This window comes from Balaenoptera musculus, chromosome 10, assembly GCF_009873245.2.
Source record: "Balaenoptera musculus isolate JJ_BM4_2016_0621 chromosome 10, mBalMus1.pri.v3, whole genome shotgun sequence".
NCBI classification, from domain to species: domain Eukaryota; kingdom Metazoa; phylum Chordata; class Mammalia; order Artiodactyla; family Balaenopteridae; genus Balaenoptera; species Balaenoptera musculus.
This window is the reverse complement of record NC_045794.1, coordinates 3146734-3167486: the sequence shown is the minus strand read 5'-3', so window position 1 is coordinate 3167486 and position 20753 is coordinate 3146734. Positions and strand designations below refer to the sequence as shown.

The following is a 20753-nucleotide window of genomic DNA, read 5'->3' as shown; positions in this document are numbered from 1 at the left end:
GGGCTGGGAGCTGGGCTGGGAGCTGGGAGCTGGGCTGGGCTGGGAGCTGGGCTGGGCTGGGAGCTGGGCTGGGAGCTGGGCTGGGCTGGGAGCTGGGCTGGGCTGGGAGCTGGGCTGGGCTGGGAGCTGGGCTGGGCTGGGCTGGGAGCTGGGAGCTGGGAGCTGGGCTGGGAGCTGGGAGCGGGGCTGGGCTGGGAGCTGGGTTGAGCTGGGAGCTGGGCTGGGCTGGGAGCTGGGCTGGGAGCTGGGAGCTGGGAGCTGGGCTGGGCTGGGAGCTGGGCTGGGCTGGGAGCTGGGCTGGGCTGGGAGCTGGGAGCTGGGAGCTGGGCTGGGAGCTGGGAGCTGGGCTGGGCTGGGAGCTGGGTTGAGCTGGGAGCTGGGCTGGGCTGGGAGCTGGGAGCTGGGAGCTGGGCTGGGAGCTGGGAGCTGGGCTGGGCTGGGAGCTGGGCTGGGAGCTGGGAGCTGGGCTGGGAGCTGGGAGCTGGGCTGGGAGCTGGGAGCTGGGCTGGGCTGGGAGCTGGGCTGGGAGCTGGGCTGAGCTGGGAGCTGGGCTGAGCTGCGAGCTGGGCTTCGTGGGCAGGGGCAAGCCGGGCCCAGACCCTGCCCCAGGAGGCAGGTTTGCTGAGGCTCCCGCACTGGGTCCGCCCCAAGGAGAGCTGGGCAGAGGGTCACCCAAGGCCCTGGGCCACGGGATCCATTACCAAAATGGAGCTGCTCCCAGCTCCGTGTGGCCTGCCATTCCTAGCCCACAACCCTGCCGGCCTGGCCTCTCCACAACCCCCCCGCCACCCCCGCCAGCCCACGGCCGGGCCTGGCAGGTGCTTCCCTCCCCAGGCAAAGCTCCCACGCGGCCTCTGCCCGCGGCTAGAAGGGGTGGGGGGTAGGGTAAGCCAACAGCAGCCCAGTGAAGGGTCCCTCTGCTGCTCCTCCTCCTCCCCCAGCGACCCTCGGGGGCCTGCCAGGAGGGGCTGGAGGGGACAGATGGCATCGCTGAGCCTGGGCCAGGTGCCACGAGCAGAGGAACAAAAATAATCCCTGACTTGGCTCCAGGGCCTGCCCCGGCGGCCTCCCACTCTGCCCCGCCCCCCCTAAAAGCCCACCCAAGGCCACAGAGCACTCAGCTCCATCCTAGGGACCGCCGATGCCGTTACTCAGGACTTTTCCAAAGAATCGGGAACTTACGGGCTTTTATCAAGATCTTTCTAATAATGAGAATAATAAGCTTCTCAAAAACACCTTCAGGACAGGAAGGGAACTGTGATCCTCAGGTTATAAATGGAGAACCCAAGTCTCAAGGAGGACCAATATCTCACCCTGACAGAGTGACCTCAGATCTAGTCCTGTCCCCTGCCTGGTCCACTGTGGTGTCCTCAAGACTTGTCTCCTGCTCTCAAAGCCCACCCCCTTCAGTAGCCCTCCACGGCCATCAGTGATCACTCAGCCCCCCCGACTCCCCCTCACGCCTGGAGCCCCCAACATGCCACTCAGAACGTGGCAACACCTGGTCCTGTAAAAGTGATGGCACCTGTGCCCACCTGTCTCCCCTGCTGGCTGTGAGCTACTTGAGGACATGATTTTCTCCTACGTCCGTGTCCCCCACCACTCCTGGCTCCAAGTTGGGGACTTAGCAGCACACGGCATCCTTAATTAAGGAGTCAATTCTTCCACTGGTCCCCTTTCCTCGGTCAAGGACAAATCTACTACTCGTTTCCTTTTTATCACAATATCTCTGACTCGTTGGGCGTCAACACATGTTATAACCTCCTCCCCATGGCACTGCCCCCAGACTGGAAGTGATGGAGGCTGGAAGGAACTAGGGAAATTTATAGGACTTGCCTGGCGTCATCCAGAAAGTTAGGGAGAGACCGTGAGGACAGGGCCTGAGGCTCCCGCCCAGTTACAAGAACAAGAGCTCTGGGATCCAGGCTAAAGGCTCCAGCCACACAGGACCCTCGGGATGGGGTTCTCACGTCCTGCCCACAGATGCCTCAGCTCTTAACGCTGATGCCCCTCTCCTGGAGGCCTTTGGAAGAACCACCTCCTTCATCCCAACAACCCCTATAACTGAGAAGCTGGAAGGAAAAGAAAAGTTGGGGTTTCCTTCCAGGAACCCGTCCCAATCTTCCAGATACATGAATCCCAGGTATGAAGATGTGGGATATGGGATATGGTTGGGGGGGCGGGGCGTGGAGACTAGGTAATCTGGGAGGAAGGGAGTGGGTCCCCTTCTGCTTCAACCCCAGAACAGGGATCCTTCTTCAGGCTGCAGGACTCGTCTATGAGGTCCGGTTATCAGGGCAGGTGGGGTCTAGTTTCTGAACCCCAGGTGCTTCGCCCAATCTGACTTAGCTGTTACAGAACCCACAGAGCACTGCACTGGACAGAGTGTGGATTTTCCTCATCCAACAGACTTCAGAGCTGGGACAAAAATGGCTCTCCCATCATTACCCTGGCTAGTCGCACCGGACCAGACTCTGGAGATTGGATCCAACTGTACAAGGACCACAAAATACTGCACACACTGAAGCAGATAGAGACCTCTGGGGTGCCAGGGTGGGGAGGGCAGGGCCAGTCATCTCTGAGCCTTCGCTGTCCGGACCTCATTCCTTAAACAAGAACAGGAGGGGAGATCAGGAACAGTGGGCCCCAGCCTCCCTCCAGCCCCGTCCCCCTCTCCCCTCCAGCCTCTGGCCTCCTCACGGCCTCTGAGTTCACGCACATTGTTTTCCGGCTGAGGCCAGGCCTCTGTACTTAATTCCCAACACCAGTCCAACCACAAACATCTACGGAGGGCGGAGGGAAATGGAAGAGGTCCGTAAAAGGGAACAGAAAAGTTCGGCTCTAAGAATAAGGTCTGAGGACTTCCCTGGTGGTGCAGTGGTTGGGAATCCACGCTTCCGCTGCAGGGGGCACCTGTTCGATCCCTGGTCAGGGAACTAAGATCCCACGTGCCACGCTGGGGGAGAGAGAGAGGAAGAAAGAAAGAAAGAGAGAAAGAAAGAAAGAAAGAAAGAAAGAGAGAGAGAGAGAGAGAAAGAAAGAAAGAAAGAAAGAAAGAAAGAAAGAAAGAAAGAAAGAAAGAAAGAAAGAAAGAAAGAAAGAAAGAAAGAAAGAAAGGAGGGAGGGAGGGAGGGAGGGAGGAAGGAAGGAAGGAAGGAAGGAAAGAAAGAGAAAAAGAAAGAAAGAAAAAGAAAGAAGGGTCTGAGGTCTAATGTCTCACATGGTGACTACAGTTGCTGAATGTTCTCACACACACACAAAAGAAAAACATGTGAGATGAGAGATGTGCTAATTAACTAGATGGAGGGGACCCTTTCACAATGTATATGCACGTCAAATCACCAGACCCTTGAAGTATCTTACAGTTCTAGATGTCAGTTATGCCTCAGTAAAGCTGAAATTACCTACTGTACGCCAGGCTCGGGGTATGAGGTCACTAGGACATGGTTCTGCCCTCAACATACTTCATCTATGGGTCCAGGGGTCCCTGCAACGATGCAAGTACAGTCCACCCCTTATTACCCACAGAACCGTCACAGATTCCGTGTTTGCAAATTCGTTCACTCACTAGAATCTGTAACCTAAACTGACACTGGCGGTGCTTCCTGGTCACTCGGACATGTCCCTGCGCTGAGCAGCCGTCACCCGTGGTCCACCTGAGGTCAAGCAAGCCCGCCCTGCCTTCCGGTTTCAGCTCAGACCCCAAACAAGCGTCCGTCCTTTTCCAGGTCTATTTAGTGCCATGCTTTTCCCACTTTTGTCTTTTTGTTGTTGATCTCACTGTTTAAAATGGCCCCCAAGTGCAGTGCTGGGGTGCTGCCTGGTGTCCCCAGGTGCAAGGAGGTCGTGATGTGCCTCATGGAGAAAATACACGCGTTAGATAAGCTTTGTCCAGGCGGGAGTGATGGTGCTGTTGGTCGTGAGTTCAATGTTAATGAATCAACAATCTATATTAAATTAGGTGTCTCTGAACAGAAACACACATAAAGCAAGGTTACGAATTAAATGGATGACAAAAATGTTGCAACCAGAGCCTCACAGGAACCTAACCCGTGTCTGCCCTCAGAACACGGGTTCAGTACCTGCTAATTCATGTTCTCAGTGACTTTATAGGAATCAGGAATGACAAGAATCCAGTGCACCAGGGAGAGTAACACGTTAAACCATTACAGGTAAACATCTTGGGGGGAGGGGGAGGATTTCAATAGACACTGAGCTCAAGACCCTGGGAAAATCACACCTGGTGCAGAAAGACATGCCCCAAGGCAGCCAAAAGGTGGAGACAACCCAAATGTCCTTCAACAGACGAAGGAATAAACAAAAGGTCATCTATCCATACAGTGAACTATTATTCAGCTTTAAAAAGGAATGGGGAAAAAAAGGGAGTTCCCTGGTGGTCCAGTGGTTAGGACTCCCGTGCTTTCACTGCCGTGGGCCGGGTTCAATCCCTGGTTGGGGAACTGAGATCCCAAAAGCCATGCGGCACGGCCAAAAAGATACAAAAATTAAAGATTAAAAAAAATAAAAATAAAAAGCAATGGAATTCTGACACATGCTACAACATGGATGAACTTGGGGACATTATGCTAAGTGAAATAAGCCAGACACATAAAGGATGAATATTCTATGATTCCGCTTCTATGAAACACCTAAAACAGGCAAATCCACAGAGACAGAAAGTAGAAGACAGGTTATGAGGGGTGTGGGGTGAGGCGGAAGTTCTGTAATGGGGACAGAGTTTCTGTTTGGGATGATGAAAAAGTTCTGAAGACCGATGGTGATGGTTAACACAACACTGTACTTAATGTTACTGAACTGTACACTTAACAACGGTTAAAATGGTACATTTTATGTGGTGCATATTCTACCACATTTTTTTAAAAAGGGTCACCAGGAGATAGAAGGGAAAAAGAAATGGATGGAGAGGGGAGAGGGGGTCACTCCAGGAGTCTGGAGCCCAACATACAGGAGAGAAAGGAAGTTGGCCTACGTATAAGCAGAAATGCAGAGAGAGAAGGCGAACCCCCGGGATGGAAGGAAGGCGGGGGAGGACTAGAAACAACCCACAGATAGCGGATGGGCTGGGCAGGGCCAGGCAGCTGGACAAAGCTGGGCCCCGTGTGACTCAGAAGGCCAGCCGGGGCTTGCTGGAGGCCAAATAACGAAACCACCCAGAACCTGAGGTCATGAGGCCCAAACGCCCCACCGTCCTTCGCGCCAGGCAGCGCCCCTTCCTCTCCAAAGGCACGCAGCTCTGGGAAAGCTGGGCGTCAGGCTGTCTGGTCTATCGTGAAGAAGTTCAGGGTCACAGGACCTGGGTTTTGTTGTTTGTTTGTTTGTTTAAATATTTATTTATCTGGCTGCCCCGGGTCTTCGTTGCAGCACATGGGCTCAGTAGTTGCGGCACGTGGGATCTTTAGTTGCGGCATTCGGGATCTACTTCCCTGACCAGGGATCGAACTCAGGCCCCCTGCATCGGGAGCACGGAGTCTTAACCACTGGACCACCAGGGAAGTCCCAGAACCTGGGTTAACGTCTGCCTCTGAGCAGCTACACATTCACCTCCCGAAGCTCCTGTTTCCTCATCCCTCAAACTGGGAGCAGACGCCCCTTGCGGAGCGATGATGGAGGACCAGTGGGATGAAACAGGCAAAGCCCTGGAGGGCAGCAGCGTGTCCCTCCCTCCCCTTTCAGTGGGGACGTTGATCATACCTCGCTTCTCGACAGGACAGGATGGGGAGGGGGTGAAAGGGAAGAAGGCAAAAGGAGGGGGTCCCACAGTCCTTCCCCGTGTGAGCGCCTGTTGGAACCAAAGCCACGGAGAGCCAGGGCAGCCAGGGGCGTGGCGCTGTGGAGCCCGGCGCCAGAGGCCTGGCTGGGCCTCACACTGGCACTCACACCGGGCGGGCCACTCGACTCTCTGGGGCTGTGTCCTTGAAGATACGCTGCAGAGGGGACAACATCTCTCCTCCTCACAGGCCTATCTTGAGGATCAGGATCAATCCTGGCTGGCACAGAGGTCAGCTCCCGGCGGGGTAATGATGGAGGGGTGACAGAGGGGTGACGGCGGGGTGACGGCGGGGTGACGGCGGGGTGACGGCGAGGTGATGGAGTGGTGACGGCGGGGTGACGGCGGGGTGACGGCGGGGTGACGGAGGGGTGATGGCGGGGTGACGGAGGGGTGATGGCGGGGTGACGGAGGGGTGATGGCAGGGTGATGGAGGGGTGATGGAGGGGTGACGGAGAGGTGATGGCGGGATGGGGGGGATGAGGGGGGGAGAAGGACGATGAGGGGCATTCTCCCCTGGACAGCGGGGAGCTGAGGAGCAGGACGAGTGAGGGGCACAGAAAGCAGGAAATAGGTGGAGAGGGAAGCAGGCCAGAGGGACGGGTCAGCAGGGAGGGGCAGAGTGCCTCAGAGAGGAAGAGAAATAGAGGGAGATAAGATTCCTGAGCAGATCCGGCCCCCTAGCCCATCCCTCAGACACCCACCCCAGAGGGGCGGTGGGGGTTAATGAGGGCGGGGCTCCAGCACCCCATCCCCCTCAGCTCTGCCGCCAGCCATCCTCCCAGGGCCAGGGCTGTGGGTGTCTGCGGGCCTAGCCCTAAGGCATCCAGGAAGGGCTTGTCCAAGGCCCTCCACCTCTGCCCCACCCACTGGGGCCAAGAAAGGGGCCCTGATGGAGCAGCACAGAAGCCCCTCTGATCTCACAAGGAGGAGAAATCAGGTCCCACATTCAGCCTTGCCATGATTCGTGGGAACACTTTCCCTCTCCGGACCTCGGTATCCCCACTTACAAAGAGAAAAGGTGGGGAAAGTGGAAGATCATTCACGATGAAAAAGAAATGAGCTATCAAGTCAGGGGAAAACTTGGAGGAAACTTAGAGGCATATCCCTAAGTGAGGCCCATCTGAAGCCACACCTGGAAAGGCTGCAGACTAGGACAAAGACCACACAGCATTCGGAGAAGGTGACACCATGGGGACAACAGAAGATCAGTGGAGGGATGAGCAGGTGGGACACAGGAGCTCCAGGGCAGTGAAGCCACTCCGTCTGGGGCTGTAATGCCACCATTACATGCGACGAGACGTGTGTCCAAACCCACAGAACACACCACACACGCAGCGGACCCTAATATAAACTGCGGACTTTAGTTAATAACATATCAATCCTGGCCCATCAAGGTAACAAATATGCCACACAGGGCAAGGTGTTAATAAGCAGAAAGCAGGGAGGAGGGAGGGTATTCTGTGTAATTTCTGCTCAACTTTTATGTAAACCCAAAACCGCTCAAAGTAATAATAACAACAAAGGCTACTGACTTTAAAAAAAGGTGGAGAAGACTGTATATATGTATAACTGAACCACTTTGCTGTACAGCAGAAATTAACACAACATTGTAAATCAACTACACTCCAATAAAATACATTTAAAAAATAATAATAGGGCTTCCCTGGTGGTGCAGTGGTTGAGAGTCCGCCTGCCAATACAGGGGACACGGGTTCGAGTCCTGGTCTGGGAAGATCCCACATGCCGCAGAGCAACTGGGTCCATGAGCCACAACTACTGAGTCTGCGCGTCTGGAGCCTGTGCTCCGCAACAAGAGAGGCCGCAATAGTGAGAGGCCTGTGCACGGCGATGAAGAGTGGCCCCCACTTGCCGCAACTAGAGAAAGCCCTCGCACAGAAACGAAGACCCAACACAGCCAAAGATAAATAAATAAATAAATAAATTTTAAAAAGAAAAGATGACTACTATCTTTAAAAAAAATAATAATAATAGTAATAATAATAATAATAAAGTAGGGAGTTCCCTGGCAGTCCAGTGGTTAGGACTTGGCGCTCTCACTGCCAAGGGCCCGGGTTCGATTCCTAGTCGGGGAACTAAGATCTCACAAGCCGCACAGGGCAGCCAAAAATAAATAAATAAAGATAAATATACATTTGGGGAAGCTGGGAAAAAAAAAAAAAAAAAAAAGATGGGCGGAGTAAGCCTTGCATTTATTTCTCCTCTGGGCCCTTCCCAGGATTCTAAAATAAAGCAAAAGTCACAAAAGTACTGGAGGCCAAGGGACTGCACCAACCCGCTGGGCTCCCTCTGGGCGGGCCTGTCCTGTGGAATCCAGATCTCACAAGAGATCAAGGACCCGGAGTCCTGGAAACTCCTCACACGGCGAATCCCCAGGCAGGGCCTGAGCAAGCTGGGCCTCCCCTACACCGCTGCGCCCACAGAGTGCAGGACCATGCCCATGTGCCAGGACTGGGGCTGTGCCCGCACCGGTGCCCCTGCAGCTCAAGCCCCGCCCCCCCGCCAGGGAGAAGGAGCCCTCCGGGGCCCAGGGCATCAGGGAGCCACGGCGGGGCGAGGGCTCAGGGGGAGCCCCAGAGAGCAGTTCGCGAGCCCCATCCTCAGCTCTGCCCGCTCTCTAATCATCTCTGGGAAAGGCCTGCCCAGGAGGGAATGAAGACCCCTGCATCTGGCAGCGCCACGGGCCCCAGGACACAGGCGAGGGACAGGCTGGACGGAGGTTAACCGAGAGGCAGCACCCACCCCACCCTGGGTCCTTTTCATAGGAATGTCCTTCGGTCTCAGAGCCACCCTGCCTGCACCGGGGTAGAAATTCCAATGGCCCAGGGCCCTCAGACCCTAGGCTGAGGTCACACCAGCGAAGACCCACCCTGACCCAGAAACCCACCCCACTGATTCCCCTCTGCACCAGCCAAAAACCCGCCCAGCCCTCACTCCGGCCGCCTCCAATTCCAGAATGCACGGTCACCCAGTTTGGAAACAAGGCCACATAAGCGGCTGATACCCAGGCTGTGCACAAGCATTCGTTGCTCTCGATGGGCCTGGCCAGCAAGACACCACCGGGGCCTCCTGTTCTGAAGCAGCTGCTGCGCCAGGAGTGGGACCTCACGGAAGACCGGTCCCCTCCTCTTTTCCGTAGGTCTTTCTCTAGGGGACCCCCATCTCCCACCTCAACCCGGTCCCACCTTTGCCCTGAAGAAAGGCCAAGGCTTAGGACACCAAACTCTTACCCCACACCCAGCATCTTCTTTTGGAGATTTTCTCCTTAAGTGAATTTCCCCAAAATTTGTAAATCACACGTCTGACAGGGGACTTGTATCCAGAATATTAAAGAACTCTCATAACAAAACAATCAAATGAAAAAAATAGGCAAAGGATTTGGACATACATCTCACCAAAGAAGTTGTATGAATGGCAAATAAGCACCCGAAAGGATGTTCCACATGGTAGCCATCAAGGAAATGCAAATTAAAACCTCAGGGAGATTCTACTACACACCTACGCGGACGGCACAAACAAAACAGAAAGAGACCTGACAACACCAGGTGCTGCTGAAGATACCAAGTGATGGAACTCTGACGCTCTGCTGGGAGAAATGCCAAACGGTACACGTGGGAAAACAGTCTGGCAGTTTCTTAAAGCTTTAAACATACACGTACCGCGTGACCCAGCAATCCCACTCCTAGGTATTTATCCAAGAGAAATGGAGACCTGTGTTTGCACAAAAACCTGCACACCAGTGACGACAGCAGCTTTACAAAATCATCAAGGTCTGGAAACCACCCCAAAGTCCTTCAACCAGCAAACGGCCAAGCACACTGTGGGACGCCATATAACGGGGTCCTTACTTTATTTTGTATTTTTTATTTTGGGGCCACATCACATGGCATGCAGGATCTCAGTTCCCCGACCAGGAATCAAACCTGTGCCCCCTGAAGTGGAAGCTTGGAGTCCTAACCACTGGACCGCCAGAAAATTCCCTATAACGGGGTCCTTATGACTCAGCAATGAAAGGGAACTAACTTCTGACCCACACACCACCTGGTCGAAGGGGGCATTCTGCTGAGTGAAGTCAGCAGAGCCCAAAGCTACACACTGTATGCTTTCACCTGACGTTCTAGAAAAGGCAAGACCACAGCAGTGAGAACAGATCGCGGAGGGCAGGGTGGGCATGGGGCGAAGGGACTGCAGCGTTGAGGAGCCGTCTGGGGAGATGGTCGGTTGTGGACCCTGACCATGGTGGCGACCACCCAACTCCGTGCATCTGTCAAAGCTCATAGGACTACACATCACAAGGAGTAAACTCGGCTGCATGTAAATTTAAAACGAAACTTTTAACAAGTCCTCCTTATTCTACCCAGAGTGCCCGGAAAATTGACCGTGTTCATAAAGTCCCTCCTCTAGTCATTTCATGCCCACAGCCCTGAAATCACTACTTTTTCTCTCTTCTCACAGATATTTCTCCTGTCCTCTTCCTTCCTCCCTCTCTCCTTCTCTCTGCCCCTCTTACACATGTACACACTCAGCTGTCAGAAACCTAACATCCTTCAAGTGCCTCTTCTTCCATGAAGCCTTCCCTGACTGCTCCCAGCCCCTTCAGGATGAATCCTCTTTACCAGGCATCCCCTCCGCACTTGCCTGTGCTGCTGCTGCTGCTTCTTCTTTCCTTCTTTCTTTCTTTCTTTCGTGGCCGCACCGTGCAGCACGGGGATCTCAGTTCCCCAACCAGGGATGGATCCCGTGCCCCCCGCAGTGGAAGCACGGAGCCCTAACCCCTGGACCGCCAGGGAAGTCCTTTGTCTGTGCTTCTCATTAGCCCTTCTTGCACCCCGCAGGCTCTCAGCGTTCGCTACTCAGTCCGTCTCCCCTGCTAGATCGCACGCTCCTTGAGCACTTGCCACGTGACCGCCGCTGCACCTGGCACACACCGGGCACACCGTGGGTGCTCTGTGACCACTGAGGGCAGGTGCAAGCAGAGGGGGCTGATGCCAAGGAGAGCTGGCGCTGCTGCGGCTGACGGAGCTCCGCGGGGGGTGTCGGAAGCACTCAAACCTCCAAGTCAACACGAGGTCACGCGATCTTCCAGGACGCTTTTCTTCCTCCTTGCCACGAAGCACAGCTCCGAGCCCCGAGGAGACAGAGGCTCAGGACACACCTGTTGAGGGACAGGACCCTGTCCCATCATCGGGGGCTGGCATTTCTCTCCCAGGAGGTGGCCCTCTGTGCAGCAACAACCAATCAGCCCATCTGATCTGAATCCATTTCACTCTGTAGAACTACGGGCGCCGGCAGGGACCCCCAGGGGCCACGGGGCCCCTCTATGGCTGGGCTTTCCCAAGCACAGCACTGCCTCTCCAGGGGTTAAGGACCAGTTATAGGTCATTTACCTGATAAACACTTATACAGTGTTTAATATGTGCCAGGCAAAGAAACCAAGCACTTTACAGATATTGCCTAATTTAATCTTCACATCAACCGTATGGGGTTGGCACTGTTATTAGTATTGCCCCCATTAATAAGAGGGGAAAATAAGCGACTTCCCTGGCGGTCCAGTGGTTAGGACTCCACGCTTCCACTTCAGGGGGCGTGGGTTGGATCCCTGGTCAGGAACTAAGATCCCGCAAACCGCGTGGCTCGGCCAAATAAAAAATAAAGGGGAAAATAAGACACACTGCAGCCTGGAAACTTGCCCAAGGCCACATAGCTGAAGAGCAGCAGGTAGGGGCTTCAAACCCAGGCAGGCAGGCTGGCTGTGAACCTCTACTGTCCAAACACTGGCCACGGCTAGTGGGCACTTGAAGCGTGGCCGGTGCAACAGAGACGTGTCGTTGAGTTAAAACACGGGCTGGATCCCAACCCTTTTTATGAAAAACAATGTAAACTATCTCATTAATATTGTTTTACTATTGATTACACGTTAAGCGATAATATTTTAGACACTGTAGTTTAATAGAAAATATTATTAAAATTCATTTCACTAGGGAAGGGTAGGGGGAAGGGACAGTTAGGGAGTTTGGGATTGACACGTACACACGGCTATATTTAAAATGGATAACCAACAAGGACCTACTGTATAGCACAGGGAACTCTGCTCAATATTATGTAACAACCTAAATGGGAAAATGCATAACTGAATCACTGTGCTGTACACCTGAAACTATCACAACATTGTTAAGCAACTATACTCCAATGTAAAATAAAAAGTTAAAAAAAAAATTCATTTTGCAAGAGGGAAGAGATATGGGGACATATGTATATGTATAACTGATTCACTTTGTTATAAAGCAGAAACTAACACACCATTGTAAAGCAATTATACTCCAATAAAGATGTTAAAAAAAAAAAACTAAAAAAAAAAAAAAATTCATTTGACTAGTTTCTTTTCGCCTCTTAAACGTGGCTCCCAGCTCACGTTCAATTTCACATTCCCAGCGGACAGCACCGGCTCCGGAGTCTGTACTCGCAGCCGCTACCCGACGCCAGGGCATCTTCCCCTGACCCTGACGCCCGTCCACTCAGCTTGCACAAGGGTGACGCGGGCCAGGCAATGCCGCCCACACCTCCCCGTGCTGCATCTTCCACCTGCTGGGACACTGCTCCTTCCCCCACATCTCTCAGCCTCACCTCCGGCAGGATGGATCTCCCCGAGGGTCAAAGTGGGAAAACACCTCCCTCCTCGCCTAGTGGGGTCCCCACCTGCCACATGTGGAGAAACTGAGGCCAGGACCATAAGGGGGAGGCAGAGGCCCCAGAGGTCATCTGATCCCACCTCCCATCCAGCACAGAGACGTCCAGCGAAGCATCCCTAACCAGTTCTGCACAGAAACAGAAATTCTGTGTAGTTCCACCTGGTCCTGCCTCCTGAAATGACGGATGGATCTGCTTTTCCTGCAAGGAAGGCCGCCTCCTGGGAGAGAAATGCCAGCACCCACCCCCGCTCCAAACTCGGCTGAGATGCTCGAAGCTCAGTACTTCCTAGGTCCGGTGTGTCCACCCTCCAAAACCAGAGGAGGCTCCCAGTGTGACTGGAGCACTGCACTGGACTCAAGCCTTTCTGACGCAGGCTCCGCACACCACAGGGCCCACAGGGAAGCGCGTGGCGGACCCGGGTACAAACTCCAACCCACCATTCATCTCCATGTAGCTTCTTCCTCCTCTGTAAAGGAGAGGTTAAAAAAATAATAACAAACCCCATCTCACAGGGCTGCTGTGAAGATTAAAAGAGATGTCGAGAGAGATGTTTAGAATAACGCCTGGCATCCAGTGGGCACTTAATAAATGCTCATTTCCCTTCCCCTTCCTTCATCAACCAAAAACCCCAAGTTTTTTTTTTCCCCCCAAGAATGGACAGCAAGTTCCTATTCTATATAATTGATATTCTGAACTTAAATGCAGGATTTTACACGTAAACTTTTTAGGTTTCATCTTGAGATAAGAAGACATGTTTAATATTGCTAGATGTCAAGTTATTTTGAATGGCTAAAAATTGAGAACAATTTTTTTTAAAAGTCCAGTACAGCACAGTTAAATAAGGTATTGTCATATGATGTAATATTATTCAGATCCTTAAAATTACGGTTTTCAATAATTTATATACTCACTCTATAGTATAGAGTAGTTAAAAAAAACAGAATAGAGTATAATTGCAATTATGTTAAAATATATAGACTTGCATGAGCACAAGTTTGGAGGGACATATACCAAACTATTAACGGTACTCATCCCTGAGTTGTGGCACTATGTACCATTTTATTTTCTCCTTTATAGATTTCTTTATTTTCCTGGTGTTCTATAATGAGCATGTATTAATCTTAACTGAAAATTTATTTTAATTTCAGGGTTCTGCTTAATCTCAGCATTCTAGTCAATTGAAATGATTTTGAATCCTGGTTCTGTCATCCAATAGGCTTGTTATCCTAAACATGTACAGAACTGATAGAGGACAAAGCCAAAAAAGATGTGACATATATCACTAGAGACCTCACCCCAGGGTGACGTGAGCTCAGTACCCAGGGTGGTCTTTCCACCGGCTACAAATCCATCTTACTGCTGCCATCAGCCAGAACACACTCAATTCTCTTGAACCCAAATTAGGTGATTTTCCCACGACTTGGTAGAGTGAACCCATGTCGGCTACTAGTTACCTCAACTTCATTTCTGATGTCCCCACAGACTGTATGTTCAAATATCTGACCTGGAATTTGGCCAGGGATGGATAAGAAGCTTCCCAGCCGGCCACTTCAGGACCCCGGTCTTGCCCCCTTGAAGAGATGAACCAGGACAGCATTTGTTACCCTGCCGTCCTCACCTCTTCCCAGACCCCAGAAGCTTCTCTCAGGTCCCCAAAACACGATCTGTGAGAATCTGGCCGCCTGAGCTCAGGAAAAGCGACTTAAGTGTGGTCCAAGGCACCTCGTCCAAGGCTGGCCTTAGCCCTCTCACAAGTCTGCTCTTCCCTGACAAAGATGAGGGCGTGGTAAGGGCGCTTCACCTTGGAGACGCCAGCTGCCCCCCAGCCTGTCCCTGTCATCCTCCTGCTCTGACTGTAGCTCAGAAATATCCCTTTCTGTTGTCCAGCTGACCCAGGCCGGCTGCTTCCCCACCTGGAGCTCTGCCCACGGCCCAGTCAACTATTATTACTCAAGGCTCAACGCCAAGATGGCCGTCAGCCGGAGAGGACCAAGACCGGTCTTTTATCCTGGCCGGGACGATTCACGCAAACATCTCGGGGGCTTGAGGGAACGGAGCGCAGTACTGGCAGGGGTGGGCCAGACCAGCAGACACTGGGACACCTCAGCTGAGAAGACAAAGCAGAGGGTTCAGCCAGAGGATGGGCTTCAGCAGCTCAGGCTTCTCTGAGTCAACAGGGCCCCTGCAGAGGAGAGGCCCACCCTGTGTGTCACCGGCCCCTCCCCAGTGCCCTTTGCACTGCCCCCAACACCCTGCCTTTCCTTCAGGCCGGATATGCATCCCCTCCCCCACGAGGGTCACCCAGCCTCAGCACAGCTCCCATTTCCTGCCCCTGGTGACTCCTCTGAAGTCTATTGTTCGTGTGAAGTTTGGGTCAAAGGAAGCTGAGTCCCCACCCATGGGGGCCCGCCCACCCTCAGCAGTCCACACTGCAGGGAGCCGGGCCCATCTTCCTGATGTACTGAAGGCCGGAGGATGTTGGGCAAGGTCCTTGGGGGCTGGGATTCTGGTGGAAATGCTCCCAAAGGGCCAGTCGCTCCAGCTGAGGGCTCCAAGCCCATATCCCTAGTATCTACATGGAAAAACCAAAAGCGTGCGAAGAACTGTCATTTCAGAAGCGGTCAAGGCAAAGCTGGAATGAGAGCCTAGGAGCTGGAGACTGTGCCTAGCTACACAGCCCTGCCCCACCTCCACCTGGGCCCCTGAACTGGTCACACCCTAGGGGAAGGGGGGCCCCCCCCCCCGACAGCAGCTGTTCAGCTACAGTTTCAGAGCCTTAAAGGGAGCTGTGGTCCCAACTCCTGCCAGCAAAGGGTCACAGGGGGCAAAGGAAGGCAGGCAACCCGGGTCTGACATCGGCTGCAGGAAGGCACGGGGCGACCACGTCCTCCACTGCCACTGGGAAGAGGGACAGGAGCCTCAGATAGGGATGGCTCTGTGACAGTCACCAGTGCAAGACCGGGCTGGAAGCACATGGAGGCTGTGGCACTGCATCCCAGGGGACCTGGAAACACAGAGGGACCCTTCTCCACCAGCAGACCCTCGAGGAGAAAGGAGGGTGCATTTTAAAGACCCCTTGAGGGCCCCGCCCCTTCCAGAGGTCATTCTCAGATTCCAGGGTTCTGCACTTTCTGCTGGAAGGAGTGGAGTATTTCTGCCCCAACGACTTTGAGCCACAAGATGGGAGACATCCCCAGGCACAGTGCGCCAGCCTCCACGCCTGTTAGACGAAGGTGGCCGGGAGTCTGGGCATTGGGACCCACAGAGCAGGAGACGGCGCAGGAGACAGAATGGACCAGAATGGACCAGGGTGGACTCCAGCCCCAGCTGCGCCACTCACCAGCTGTGCGACCTTAAGCAAGCTACTGTCCCACCAGGGCTTCAGTTTCCCATCTTTATTTTTATTATTTTTAAAATTTTTATTGAACTATAGTTGACATTTACAACGTTGTATTAGTTTCAGGTGTACAGCAAAGTGATTCAGTTATTTTGTGTGTGTGTGTATATATATTCTTTTTTAGATTCTCTTCCATTATAGGTTACTACAAGATACTGAATATAGTTCCCTGTGCTATACAGTAGGTCCTGCTGTTTATCTATTTTATATATAGCAGTGTATATCTGCTAATCCCAAACTCCTAATTTATCCCTCCCCCACCCCCTTCCCCTTTGGTAAGCGTAAGTTTGTTTTCTATGTCTGTGAGTCTATTCCTGTTTTGTAAATAAGTTCTTTTGTACCATTTTTTAGATTCCACATATAAGTGATATCATATGGTATTTGTCTTTCTCTGCCTGACTTAACTTCACTTAGCATGATAATCTCCAGGTCCATCCATGTTGCTGCAAATGGCATTATTTCATTCTTTTTTATGGCTGAGTAGTATTCCACTGTATATATATATATATATATATATATATATACCACATCTTCTTTATCCATTCATCTGTCAATGGACATGTAAGTTGCTTCCATGTCTTGGCTATTGTAAATAGTGCTGCTATGAGCACTGGGGTACATGTATCATTTCGAATTACAGTTTTCTCTGGATATGTGCCAGGAATGGGATTGCTGGACCATATATTTTTATTTTTTTAAGGAAGCTCCATACTGTTCTCTGTAGTGGCTGCTCCTCATCTTTAAAATGAGCGAGTTAGGTGCTGACATTAGAGTTCACTAATGTTCAGCAAGTTCACCCTGGGGTCAAGGCAAAACGGTAATTAGAACATAGGAGTGGGAGACCCTGTGCTCTGCGGTGACAAAGCCGGGCTCCCACCTCCACCTGGGCCACTAGCGACCCTGGTTCCTAAGTCTGAGGGAAGAAGCCTGTAGGGCCCAAAGCGCTCAAGCCATCTGGCTAAATAAACATGAATGGCAGGGCAGGGTTTAGCAAAGGGTGTTCAGAGAAGTTCCCAGGAAAAAAGGGGTTCTATGCTGAAACAGGCTTAGGAAACACTGGCTGCTGCGCCTCTGGCTGTGCCAGGCACGGTGCGAGGTGCTCTGCAAACACTTAATTTTCACCACCAACTTTTCCGATAGATACTAATGAACTCCTCCCATATTACTCATCAGGAAACCGAGCCCGAAGACTTAAAGGTAGCGAGTAAGTGTCAGGATTTATACCCTGGTACGTGTGACCCCAAACCTGAACCCGCTCTACTCCATCTTTAGACCAGACGCCCTCGAAGCCCCACCCACACCCGGCCTGAGCCAGTGAGGGGGGAGGTGGCCCCCAGCAGCACACCTGTGTCCTCAGGGTGCGTGGAGGAGGGGCGGCGAGTCCCCACCCCCTGGCAGTGTCTGGTCCCTTCCTTTCAAGAAGCCCTAAACATTATGCCCACAGCATCTGGCTGTGAGAATGAAGAAAGAACTCGATAAGGGGTCGGCCTGCGTTCCCCCCACCCATCCCCACCACGTGCTGTCAATCTCACACTGCGGCCAATCTCCTGGGCATTGTGGCTCTCGCCCTACCCAGCTCCCTCCTCTAAAATGTTTCACATGGTGAAACCCCAATGGAGAGAAAACAGAAAGCAAAGCAGAAAGGAAGAGATGGGGAAACAGAGATACCCACAAGGTTCTCCTCACAGGTCAACCGGCAAATCAGAGGCGGCCTTCCCTCCCAGGCTGGCACCAAAGCATCTTTGCAATGCTCAGGACAGTGCCTCCTGGTCTAGCAAGTCTTCAAGGAGGAGGATTCTTCCATTTGACTGCCCCGGCAGCTCTAAGGAGAGCTGGACCAGGAGAAAGTAGTTCGATTCCTCCTTGTTCTTGGGGCCAAATTTAAAAGCACTGTCTAGACAAATACTGTGTGATATCACTTACATGTGGAATTTAAACAACAAAACTAGTGAATATAACAAAAAAGAAGAGGACTCACAGATATAGATATGAGCAAACTGGTGGTTACCAGTGGGGAGGGGGCAGCGCAATTTAGGGGCGGGGGAGGGGAGGTACAAACTATTGAGTGTACCATAGGCTACAAGGATGTGTTGTACAACACAGGGAATATAGCCCATATTTTGTTGTAACTGGAAATGGAAAGTTGCCTCTAAAAATTGCATAAAATTTTTTAAAAGTTAAAAATAAATAAGTAAAATAAAAGCACTGTTTACACAAATCTCAAGATTCAAAACGGTCTCTTTCTCGGGGGTCCAACCCCACAAACATCCCCAAATCTCACTACTGTCACGGAAAGACAAGAATCTCAACTTCCCTTAACTTTCTGCCCAGGCAAAACAAAACCGACCTCCCTAGAAAGACAGCTGCCTGGAAGAGGCAGGTGTGGACAGCTTCCTTCCAGCTCCGCGGGTCCAGGGCGAGTGGAGCCTGGGGGCCGCACACTCCCACAGCCAACTACTCCCGTACACACACCACCAGGGACACTGTCTCCTGCCCCCGCTTCGGCAGGGAGCAAGGACAGTCCTGCCCAAGAACAACATCCTCGCGGGGAAAACGCACACTGAGAGAGGCGGCATCTCGCAAGTCCTCAGAGACACTCAGCTCTCAGAAAAACGGCACTCTTAGCGAGTGGAAACGCGCTCCCGTTCGACACAAACAAATCCGCCTCCTGGAAGCCAGGTGAGTCATCTGTGAGCCGGTGTCACCCTCACATACACTCGAAGCTAAGGAGACAGGACAGCCAGACGCCACGTGAACTCATCACTTACCCTCCGGGTCTGGCCCGAACCCCCTGACACACGAGTGCACGGAGGCGCGAGTCCCGGGTCGGCCCACCCGCCGGGGAAATATCCGCTTCGGGGTCTGGGAGCTCTGCTCCCCAGACTCGCTGGTCCCCAGCGTAGAACGCACCAAGCTTCTCAAGCCCTGGGGAGCGGGGACCTTTTGCGGAGGTCCCCTCCGCTCTCGCAAAGCCTCGGCACTGCAAACCGCCAGGGCACCCACCTCCAGGGCTCTCCTTCCGAGCCCGAGAAGCGCCCAGCAGAAAAGAGGCGCGGGTGCCGGGTCTCTCCTGCCGCCGGCGTCCTCGGCTCCGCCTCCGGTCCTTTCGGCTCCGCGCGCTCCCCTTCCCCCCCCCCCACCCCGGCCCTCTCGCCCACCACGGCCCTGCGGTCCGCGCGCCTCCACGTGCCCGACTCGCCACCCAGTCCGGTCCTGGGTGAGAGCTCCTCCCGCGCCGCCGCCTTACCGGTCCCAGGGTGCGGGGAGGTGGGCGGGCGCGCCGGGCCAGTCCCGCGGAGTCCGCCCCGGCGCCGCTCTTCCAGCCGCGGCTCCGCTGAGGTCCCGGGAGGCCGGCGAGGGCGCTGCAGGGACGACGCGGGGTCAGCGAGCGGAGACCCGGGCTCCGGACCCGGGGCAGATCCGCTGGGCGGGGAGGAAGGCGGGTCGCGGGACGGGGCCGACCCCGCGCCGTCCCGAGCCCAGCTCGCCGCGCCCAGCGCGCGGTACTCGGTGCGCGGTAGTCGGTGCGCGGGGTCCGGCGCGCTGTAGCCGGTGCGCGGAGCGGGGCGGAGCGGGGCTCGCGGAGGGAGGAGTTTTCCCAGAAGGGGACTGACGGGAAAGCACGGGCGATCCCTATTCCTGGCGGGGTGAGTCAACGGGAGAGGAAGGGAGCCGGGGGAACCGAGCGCGCGCAGGAGGGCGGAAGGGAGGGAAGTGGGAGAGGGGAGACGGGAGAGGGGGGGACGGCGGGCCCGGAGCGCAGGTCCAAGGCCGGAAGAAGAGAGCGCCCGGGGAGCGGCAGAGGGGCGCGGCGGCGGGGCCACTCACCTGGGGGACGCGGCCGCACGGCGGAGCCGGGAGCTGCGGGCCCTCCCCGCCCCCGGCCTGGGGTTTGAAAGGAGGAAGCCTGGAATGTGAGGAATGAGGGCTGGAATGAGATGCGCGCGGCCGAGGGCGGGAGCTGGAGGGAGTGGCGGCCCGGCCCCGAGCCCTCGGGGAGGAGACTGGGACGCGGGGAGGGGCCGCGGGCGCGGGGCGGGCGGTGCTGGCGGGGGGCGGCCGCGGGGACTGTAGGCTGCGACCTCGGCGTCCTGCTCCGGCTTCGGCCGCCGCTCCGCACACGTGCTTCCCCTTTGATCTCGGCCCAGACTCTCTTCCTCCTCCCCTGGCCCGGCTTCCCGCCGGTCCTGGCCAGCCCCCCGCTCTCGGCCGAGGCCGGAACCCTTCCCCCTGACCCGCGGGCCGGCCTCTGGCCTCGCGCCCGGCCGCCAGCACGCCTCTCCCTCCGCGCCGGCCCCGAAAGGACGGGCGAGGGCGGACGTCCGGCGCGCGGGCAGCTGCTCCCTTCCCTGCGGTGCCCACCGGGGACCCCGCTCCCGGGCCCAGGACGCAGGAGCTCCGCGCGCACACGCGTGCCCTCCCCGCACGTTCTTTTCAGGCGTTCCCTTCCGCCCAGCGCTGACCTGCGACGCTGTCACCGCGGAGAGCGGCGCACGTGGGGAGAGGATGCCCGAAGTGACGGCCGTGTGGCGCGGCAGGAGACGCGTCTAACGCTAATCCCGCATCTGTTATGCGCCCACCGGACTCTGTGAAAATAGTGAAGGATAAGGCCTCAGCACCTGCCCTCTCAGAGCTTGCCATTTAGCTGGGAAGACTCGGTCTGTGGAGGAGCATCGCCAGAAAGTGGGGAGTCTGGGTCTTAAACACGCCAGGTGGGTTTAGTCTCGTGATGGATTACAACAGCGGTGCCAGTTGTGGAGGTCACTGTATCGCATTTGGGCTGTATCACTGGGCTTCTGTTTGGAAGTCTTCAGAACACACTGGCTTAATGCAGGGTGTAATCACATACCTCTGTCA

The 20753-nt window shown here is 54.5% G+C and overlaps 1 protein-coding gene across 2 annotated transcripts in view; it reads right to left on the bottom strand.

Annotated features, from left to right (window-relative positions):
- Positions 1-20168, bottom strand: part of TEAD4 (TEA domain transcription factor 4) — a 67199-nt gene extending 47031 nt beyond the window's left edge. Inside the window, exons 1-2 of one of the 2 annotated variants that reach the window (XM_036865497.1) lie at positions 19725-20168; positions 19144-19258 (exon numbers count right to left, since the gene is read on the bottom strand). The gene's annotated coding sequence lies outside the window, so the exon portion shown is untranslated. The remainder of the gene's footprint in view (positions 1-19143; positions 19259-19724) is intronic. The other variant, XM_036865498.1, reaches the window with a different exon arrangement.
- Between the last annotated feature and the right edge of the window lie 585 nt (positions 20169-20753).